The sequence below is a fragment of the Fistularia commersonii genome, chromosome 8 (assembly GCF_037954325.1).
Source record: "Fistularia commersonii isolate RoL2024-O1a breed Wild chromosome 8, RoL_Fcom_v1.0, whole genome shotgun sequence".
NCBI classification, from domain to species: domain Eukaryota; kingdom Metazoa; phylum Chordata; class Actinopteri; order Syngnathiformes; family Fistulariidae; genus Fistularia; species Fistularia commersonii.
In genome coordinates this window covers 15,506,538-15,515,987 of record NC_141291.1, presented here as the reverse complement: position 1 = coordinate 15,515,987, position 9,450 = coordinate 15,506,538, and the positions used below count along the sequence as shown (strand labels likewise).

General features: G+C 41.2%; 1 long non-coding RNA gene across 1 annotated transcript; it reads right to left on the bottom strand.

The window, feature by feature from the left end:
• Window positions 1-1,740: 1,740 nt before the first annotated feature.
• On the bottom strand, window positions 1,741-8,128 carry LOC147232092 (uncharacterized). The gene is made up of 3 exons (XR_015106460.1): window positions 7,652-8,128; window positions 4,794-6,861; window positions 1,741-4,010 (listed from the first exon to the last, which is right to left on the bottom strand). It is a non-coding gene; the product is annotated as an uncharacterized LOC147232092 (long non-coding RNA).
• Between the last annotated feature and the right edge of the window lie 1,322 nt (window positions 8,129-9,450).

The following is a 9,450-nucleotide window of genomic DNA, read 5'->3' as shown; positions in this document are numbered from 1 at the left end:
TTTCATCCGAAGCCACTACTGCATCTCAGAAAATGATGGGTCACATTGGGCTTTCCTTATGGTTTCAATTCTGCCCCAGCATCCTGCACAAAGGATTTTTTCTTTCCTTGTGTTGAGTTACGGCCCTCTCTCATCTATTTGGTCTCATACTAAGAAACTATTAAGTCATTGTCAACAGAACCTCAAGTTTGGTTTAAACTGCTTTGACTTGTGAAAATCAGAATAAGAATTTTGAGCGTTTGATGTAAAAGAACAAACCCTTTGTGTATCCTCCTCTGTTGACCTACCAAATCTATGTATGTGCTGTACTGTCATACATACATATCTATATTTGGCCATGAAACAGAAACGTTCCATTTACACTTTTTCTAATTCTAAATATTCACAAAATTGCAACTAAACAGGTATAAACGTATAGGTTCAAAGTGACTAATTTGAATTTATCAATAAACAGGGTTGCCTCTTCTTATACCCTTCATGTGTTATTACACCAAACCCCTTTGGAGAGCATTGTGAAACTAAGGTTTGTGGAGTACTTAAGTCCATTCTCATAATCAAGTATTTTTATTTGAACTTCTTAGTCCAGTTTAACTGCTCCATTTGACTGTCATTGGGGGCCCTTGTTACAAGTCGGATCAATTTCAGCTCAAGTTAAGGAGTACTTTAAAAACTAACTACAGAATTTAATGTGTATTTACATTTTGTATACACAAATGGTGTTTGCAATCCTTTGTCTTCATTCTTTCAAACTGTCTTTGTCTGCAGTGTCATACACATACAGTATAAGTATGTCAAAGCAAAAAACAAGGGAGAATGTATATGAGAGGAAGCCTTATATATTATTGCAGTCATGCTGCCCACATATGAAATATTTCACTTACAGTGTGTGCAAGGGAAATGTAAATCTGAGTTTGCTGAATCTAACCCACACAAGCACACAAGCCCACACAGACGAGAAAGAAAAACCTCATCTCATCTTCCCCTTATACACACATAATGCATTAAAATGGAAAACAGCTCACACTGGCCCTAGCATTGAAGAGGGGCCTAATATTTGTTTTTCCTCTCCTGTAGTGTCATCTTTGCCAATGACCAAATTTATAATAATCTCTGCCACAGAGTTCAACATAGCTTTCAGTATCTGTAATCACCTCAACAGTGCTTCCTCCTGCTTGGCCATTGCCAACAGCTAGGCCAATTCTCATTGGCCTTATGTTGCTCTGCATCAGCGGTAGAGCATTCAACCCCAATATTAGAGATCCTAAAGAGTATGTTGTTTTGGTTTCTAATTTTGTTTGTGTGTCTATGTTAATGGAAAAACAATCTCTTGTTTATCTGTTACATTTCTTTCAAGCAAAAATGTGTGTGTGTATGTGTTTGTGTGTTAAATAAGTGGACTGTCCAACACAGTTACACAGTTTATCAAGCATGGCTATCAAATGACTGTTTGGTATTGCTGTTTCGTAAGAGCTGTTAGATTCCTTTTAGTCACTTTTTCAGCATTCACATGTAGTACTAATCATCATACCTATGGTTAATGATGTGAACCATTAAGAACAGTTTTGAAAAGTACAAAGTTATTTTGATTGGTCACACAGATGACAATCAACAGTGAACTTAAAACAACAATTATGTTGATTTTTTTTTTTTTTTTTACATTCATATTCTTCCACTACAGGTCATAAAGGGGTCACACAGGTTTGTCAAAATGGAGAAAAAGATACAGAATAAAAGAAAGTGTTTCTAGTGGATGGATACTTTATTTTACCAGAGTGAGAGCAGTGCAACATTGATGACTCTTCTATGACATATTCAAATAAAAAAAATCAATATCCTTTATGAGATGGATTATGCCGAGGTAATGAATCCTAGATACCCTGATAAAAATCATGCCTTTAAACTCCCCAGAGACTCTTTTGATAATGAACACTAACATGTGGCCAGTGATTTCAGAAAAACATGGATTATTATCAAATAATTATCAGGAAATTAACTGACTAAATAAACACATAGGTGGGATTGCAGCACCCTTGTTTTCATGCCATACTTGATATAAAACCCAACAACAATATTCAATAGAAGTCCTTTAAAAATCAAAAAGTATAAGCCACCAAAGAGATTAGACACTGAAAGTGTCCAATTGAAAGTCATTCTTAGGAGTCAGGAACCCTAAGGAAACAACCATTATTTTTTTTGGATACAAAAAATGGATAATAATAGTAATACTAATAGTAATAGTAATTAATTGCGATAGTGGTATATAGTTGTGAATTTATTTAATTTCTATACAACTCCTGCAACAACCTGGACCAATATACGGTAGATCAAAGGACCACAACAGGAGACATACAACTATTCACCCCCTCATTCACAGGTTTGACCAATTTAGGATTTTCAGTTAACCTACTGCATTTTTTGGGCTATCAGAGAACCAAGAGGAAATTACCACAGACACAGAAACTGCATAGAGGATTGGAACTGAACCAGGAACATTTTTGAGAGAGAATCACTATCCACTATACCTCTGTGCCAGGCTTTTTTTTTATTTATCTTGTAATTTTTCTAGATTCACAAGCTGACCATTCATTACCATTTTTTTTTTTTGCTCTGAAAGCATACATAAGTGTGAAGAACCCCCATATATGACCAGTCTTCATTAATTATTTGACTTAAACAGATTTTTATAACTTCCTTACTTCCCCCAGAGGCGATACCTCAGGCAGTCTGCAGTCCATATATATAAATCTGACCAATCTAATGATTGCAAAAATGAAAGTCCCAGCCTCTCCATGTTCTATGGCAACATTCCATTCCCCAAACTACACAAAAAAAATAATAGTTATGACAATATTAATGTGCACATTTAGGACACATCAAAGTGATCAGAATCAATCAGGCTTTCAAAGGACACGAATACATATAAAACAAGGGACCAACAATCAAACAAGGGGTGAGTAGATATCTTGGTTGTATTGTGTTTGTTTCAGAAATAGAGAATTAAATATGAAAAGTTTTGGTTTTTTTTAATTGAGCTGGTCATCCCTAAGCATATTTTGGCTCATTTGTGATTATATTGCTTTGTGAATTTGTATGTCCTCCTGTGGTGCATGAGCAATGACTTCAAGCAAGTGTGACCCTGCACACCACCCTTCTGTGCATATAAACAGCCAACTGCCATAATATTCTCATTTAATGACTAGCCCCAGTAAGAGACCATTAACTTAATGACATCATACTGGCTGTCTCGCACCCCAGACACACACCACAAACAAAAGCATGCATATTTTCTTGTGATAATGAACAATGAATTAACAGCAACGATAACATGTGTTTTACTACAATTCTTCTGTGAGCACAACTAGATAGAAGAGCTTGGGGAGAGCTTTTTTTTCCAGCACACAGGCTTATATCTGCATATGGGTTTGTGTGTGTGTGTGTGTGTGTGTGTGTGTGTGTGTGTGTGTGTGTGTGTGTGTGTGTGTGTGTGTGTGTGTGTGTGTGTGTGTGCGTGTGCGTGTGCGTTTGCGTGTGCGTTTGCGTGTGCGTGTGTGTGTGTGTGTGCGCTTGTACCTATTATTGTGTATGCGGTAGTGGAGCTGGGGGTTTCAGTTTCATCTTACTAATTCAAGGACAGTTCCTAATCATGTGGAGTGAATACATGGACACATTACAGGAACATATGCATTAACTACTTACATATTTATCCCATGCACACACACAAGCACATATATATACAAAGACAGACACATACATCAACCACACAAAAGCAATTTATAATATTGAATATGTGACGCAGTAAGATTTCATAATCTATTGATAGTGTCACAGCAGTCATAGAGGGTGGTGGAGATGTTGATAAACACAGCGCTGCACTGTCATCTTTGTACTTCAATCTGGGCTGATGACTTGATGCAAGCAGTAGATCCAAGGCCACTACTGATGACATCATAGCACCCATGGGACCTGGGGACTCCATATAGCAAGGGTTTTCCTGAAGCTATGCTGCAAAGCTGCAGAATGAAGGAATGACAAAGGCATTTTTCATCTGCTAAAAATGAATAAAACACAGACAGAGCAGGATATGAGAAGAAATTTATTGGGATTAATGCATACATTTATAACGATTCTTAATAGAACCTGTCATGGCAATACTTAATTATAAGGAAGACATCATAAACTGTATATATAAATTATACATTAGTCTCATTTAGAATAAATGGAAACATAACACTGCATTTAGATGTTAATGTGTTGCTCTCACACAAATGTAACAACAAGGCAAAGATTTCAACTATGCAGTGACACACTTCCGCGGCAATACATTAGATATGACAGTATATTACAAAATTAACAGTATTTACTTTGCGTCGTATTACGAACCGCAGGTTAATATAGATGACATACCGCACTTGTAGACACATTATCCCCATGGTAGCAATTATTACCAAACACCAAAGATCGGCATCCCACCCCACATACTTGTAAACATACAAACACATGCGCGCACACACACACACACACACACACACACACACACACACACACACACACACGCACTATCCACACACGTTTTGTCCCTCCAATTACAATTTTTAATATCATGGTCCGCTTTAATAGAGATTAATGGCCAATTGCCATGGTGAATCCCAACGTCATCCATTATCATTCCAGCCTTGGTCCCAGTACGGTCTAATTACATCCTCAAATGCCCCACAATCCACAACCCCCAGCAACCTAAGATCAATCAATAATTTTAATTTTCAGATGCCCCCCAACCCTGCTCCGATCCTTACCCTCGTTTCTTCGCTCCTTGCTTCCTTCACCATGCATGTCGATTTGTTTCCAAAGGAAAATCCAATGCCACAGAAGAAAGGCTGATGGGGACTTAATTACCAGTCGTGTCTATAGCTCCCTTTGATTCCTTCGTTTGTTTGTCCGTTTGTTCTGTCGCTCATCCCCTTGTTTCAGTTGCGTGTCTGCAATGTCTTCCTTCCCTCGCCCTCTCTCAGTCTGCCGCATGGGGAGTGCTTTCTACTCTTTCCCCCTACTTGTCATGCAATTAGCTTGCAGATATGATTCGCCTGATCCGCAAGTCAAATTGGCTCACTCTTTCCTCCCTCTCCATAACTCAATTTTGGAGGCTGTGATTGTTCTTATTCAAATGGGTGTTTGATTTTGGCTACCCCCCACCCCTTCTCGACCAATCTCCCTAAACACTCATATGTATGAAGCCAGTTTGCAATAACATGATTCTACTTTATCTACAGACACCAGGAGCTTTACCTAATTTAGTCCTATGGTCTGTCTTGGTGGCAATCATGCAGTTAAGAATGCACGATTAGAAAGAAGTCCATTGCAAAACAACCTGGAATACGCTGCTACAGCCTGGCTGCACCCCCTCATCTGCCCAACTGAAAGTCAGCAAGTCAATTGCACATTTCTTATGATGACTACTTCTCCTTTTGGCTTTTACACATCCAGTATGGTTGGCATACGTTCACAATGATATGGATACGATATGTTTTTCTATCCTGTAGAACAAAGCAGAAATATATTTCTCTTTTTCCCTTCCTCTCTCTCTTCCTCACACACAAAGCACATCTGCTGATGCAGGAAGATGTTTGGTCAGCATATTTCTATATGAACATTACAATACTCCATTGAGCTGCCATCTGTTTCCTTGTCATAAGCCAACACCAGCCAGCAGTTTTTATTCCTGAAAGTTGAAGAATTTTGAAAGACAAAAATCATATGATTTCTGCAAGAAGTCAATGTCATTGTGTTAAAAAAAAAAAGGTTGAATTGGGTTGCGATGTCAATTTTTGATGGTCATGACAAGAAATATACGAGGAAAGTCAATACTTGACCTTTGATACGTTGCATTAATGGAGGTCAGAGTGGAGGCCAGCTCTCTGTGTTTCACCCTCTTTTCGCTGTGGGGTCTCATACATACTAAAGCATCTCAACCAATATAGTGGTATTGGCACATATTATTGGGATAATTCTTACGCAGATAAAGCAAAAGCTGTGCCTTTTCCTTGGTTCCTGTCCCCCATGAGCAGTAAGGAAAAATGCAGACTCATGACTTTCTGGCCATGTGTTCTTACATATTAATCCTCACACATGCAGCGACGCAGCAACAAGTGTCAGAACAAAAAAGGAGGTTTCCCTGTGTAGTCATCTCTTGGTATCACTGGCACCAGGCCAGCTTCACCATCTGTCTCCTCTCCCCCTTTCCCTGTCTCTCCTCCTCCTCTTACAAGCCAATCTGCTCTACATTTGCTATCATTACGTGCCTGCCATCCTTATGGCATATCAGAAGCAGGCACCAGGCATCCTTTAGCCCTCTCTCTCCTCCTCCTCACGCCCCTCTTTTCACGTCCCCATTTCCGCGCCCACTTCACCACAAAGATCTCAAAAGGGTCCAGGTGGCATCTTGCCCTTCTCTCATCTCGGATTCACGGCGGAAAACAAAGAACCACGGCAAAGTGAACAAGACAGCCCCCAAAAATGAGGAAATATTCCATTCCACATCCTGCTTGGCGTCTGGTGTGCTTCCTGTGCCTACAGGCTCGGTGTTGGTTTGTTATTGCTGTTGTTTCAGGCTTCTCCCTCCTCTGGATGGCTGTTGTGGGTTGAGCGAGGAGACTGAAAAGTCCTGAAACCTTGGAACTTCCTTGTCTTTGGTGCTATTGATGGGAATTTGGTACGTCTCATATGCCAACACACGCACCCACATACACGCACACAAATACACATGCTCGTAGATTCTGCTGAACTTGTCTCTCAGAGCTCACTGCCACCTCTTCCGCCTGCTGCTTCAGAAGAACTGGGAATGCCACGGGATCTACCAATGACTCACTCACATTTACACAGACACATGCTGGATTTAATACGCACATGCACTCGCTGGTCATTTAAGGCTGCAGGAAAGTGAATAATCAATTAAGCATTGATTTCTTGTAAGATTTTGTACATTTCAAAGGCAAAAACAAAGAAGGTAGATTAAGGACAGCCACAAGCGAGAGGAGCCACAAATTAGCCAATAAACACAGACAAGGGAATAAACAAAGGTGAATGAACGCATCGCTTGTCATTGCAATTTGCTTGTGTTTTGTCCTGTCTCTGTATTGCTTCTGTGTGCCATTCCAGAAAAATTAATCCTGAATTTGACAATGGTTTCCTTTGGAAACGGAAAGATGGCAGACGGGCAAGCAAGGGTTAAATGCACCAGGCGGGGAGAGAGAATGAGTGGAGGACTTGGTAATTAGGCAGCCGGCAACATACATCTCATCAGTATGCGGAGTATGCAAATTGACCGGTTCAGTATTTCCTTTTTGTTGTGGATTAGAAGCAAAGAGCTGCAGAGGAAGAATTAAGAGCTTTTATTCTTCCAAGGGGAGGTTGATATATGCAAACGATGGGAAGATGGGGAGGAGGAGGAGCGCAAAGAACACTGTAACCACAGAGATATACAATGGACTACAGTCAAATATAATCACACAAACACACATTCTTTCTCACACCCTGAGAGATTCTTCAACATCGCGCCGGAGGTGGTGATACAGAAAACGACAATCAGACATGCACCTTCATTCCCTATTATGCCTATCTTCGCATATTGATGGGCTGCTTTATGGATGATAATTACCTTTTGGAATACCGCATCGCGGAACGAGCCTTGGAACAAGAAGAAAGGACAGAAAAAAGAAAAAAAGAGCAGAGGTATGCAAAGGCACTAATGATATTCAGAGCACTGACTGTGTCATCTGCATGATGACAACGGCAAATTATAATGAACCATTGCCTCTCCGCCACAGATAAGTAGGAGAAAGAAAGATATCGGCGAAGAGGAGAGGAATGCAAAAGAACTTCCCTGTCCCTGTCTTCTTAATTTCCCGCTGATATTTGCAGATTCTGCGTCGTTTGGATTTACGGTAACGATGAATGTGGAAAAAAAGATGACAACCCTTTCATGTAAAGTCCTTTGAATGGAATAGTAGGCCGCAGGAGAAATTATCCCTCCATGAACGATTCATGGGTGCTCAGGATAGTATTCCGTTTCTACGTTGCTCAACTGGGTTCCTGTACCAACCATTGCTCTGATGATCCAAAAATCTGTTGGAAAACCCACACATGCAGACAAGCGTACACACACACACACAACACAGAATCATTCACGCCCTCTCCCCTTCCTCATCACAGTACAAAATGCCTCCCATAACCGTTTTGCATATTCGCATGCCGCCCCGCCTGCCACAAAGGACTAAACAGTCGTATGCAAAACAGTCTGGTATCCCCACTTACATAGAGATGAGATGAACATTGTGAGAAAAAGGAAAAGGGGAGCGGGAGCTGGTCGGGGGGGGCTAAAACACGATTGAGGGGGTATACAGGAAGGTGGGGGGTGGCGGGAGGGCCACAGGGGAGTTTGTTGGCACTAAAAAGGGGCACGTGTGGTGATACCACTCCTACTGCGTGATGACATAAAGAGGCGGGCGTGGGAAAAATAGGGGAGTGGAGCAGGATAAAAGGGAGGGGAGATGAGGGAAGAGGGCATGTTGGCACTAAGAGGGGGCACGTGTTGCAGGAGGAGAATGGGAGGGGCAACATGGGTGGGCGAGGCACTGTGGGAGGTACGGAGAAATGGAGCATTAGAAGGCGGTGCGTCGGGGGTGGTGCTAAACACAAACAAGTGTCTTAACAAGGAAAGGGTTTCAGATTGAGGGGCCACCTGTGTTAAGGAGGAGCGGCACACCATTAAAAACATTAAATGCAAAACCCGACCTCCCTAGCGCACGATCACCTCTCGTGGGTTCTCGGGGGATTCTGCCAGGGGGTGGGGCTGCCAAGTCTGTGGTCGAGCATGATAACTTTAAGAAAAAATAACTACATGGGCTCCCACAGATTCCTACACTGCCAGCAATGCATGAATACACAGACAGACACACATGAACACTTAAAATGAAAAGACTGAAACAACAAGAAACTTTGAACTTTACTGGAAGCCTGGCGCTAAGCCAGAAAACATTCACATCGCCTGTCTGGTGCTTCACATGCCGAAAAATACAAACATTCTTCATTTACTGAATCTGGCTTTGACACACTGTCATTTTTCATTCCTTTACAATAATAAAAAAAAAAAATTATATCCCTTATCCTTTATTTATCCCCGTGGGGAAATTTGCTCTCTGCAATTAAGCCATCATGGATGAACCGTGAGCAGTAGGCTGCTGTCCACAAGCACCAGGGGAGCAGTTTGGGGTTCAGTGTCTTGCTCAACAACACTTTGGCACGCGAGGAGGAGCCAGGAATTGAACCAGGAATGTTCAGTTCCAAAGATTGCTCTACCTTCTGCGCCTGACAGCCCCCAAAAACAAAAACAACTGTTATGGTCCAGCTGTCAGATATCACCGTCTGGGATGCAAAAGACTACTATCATATCAAGTC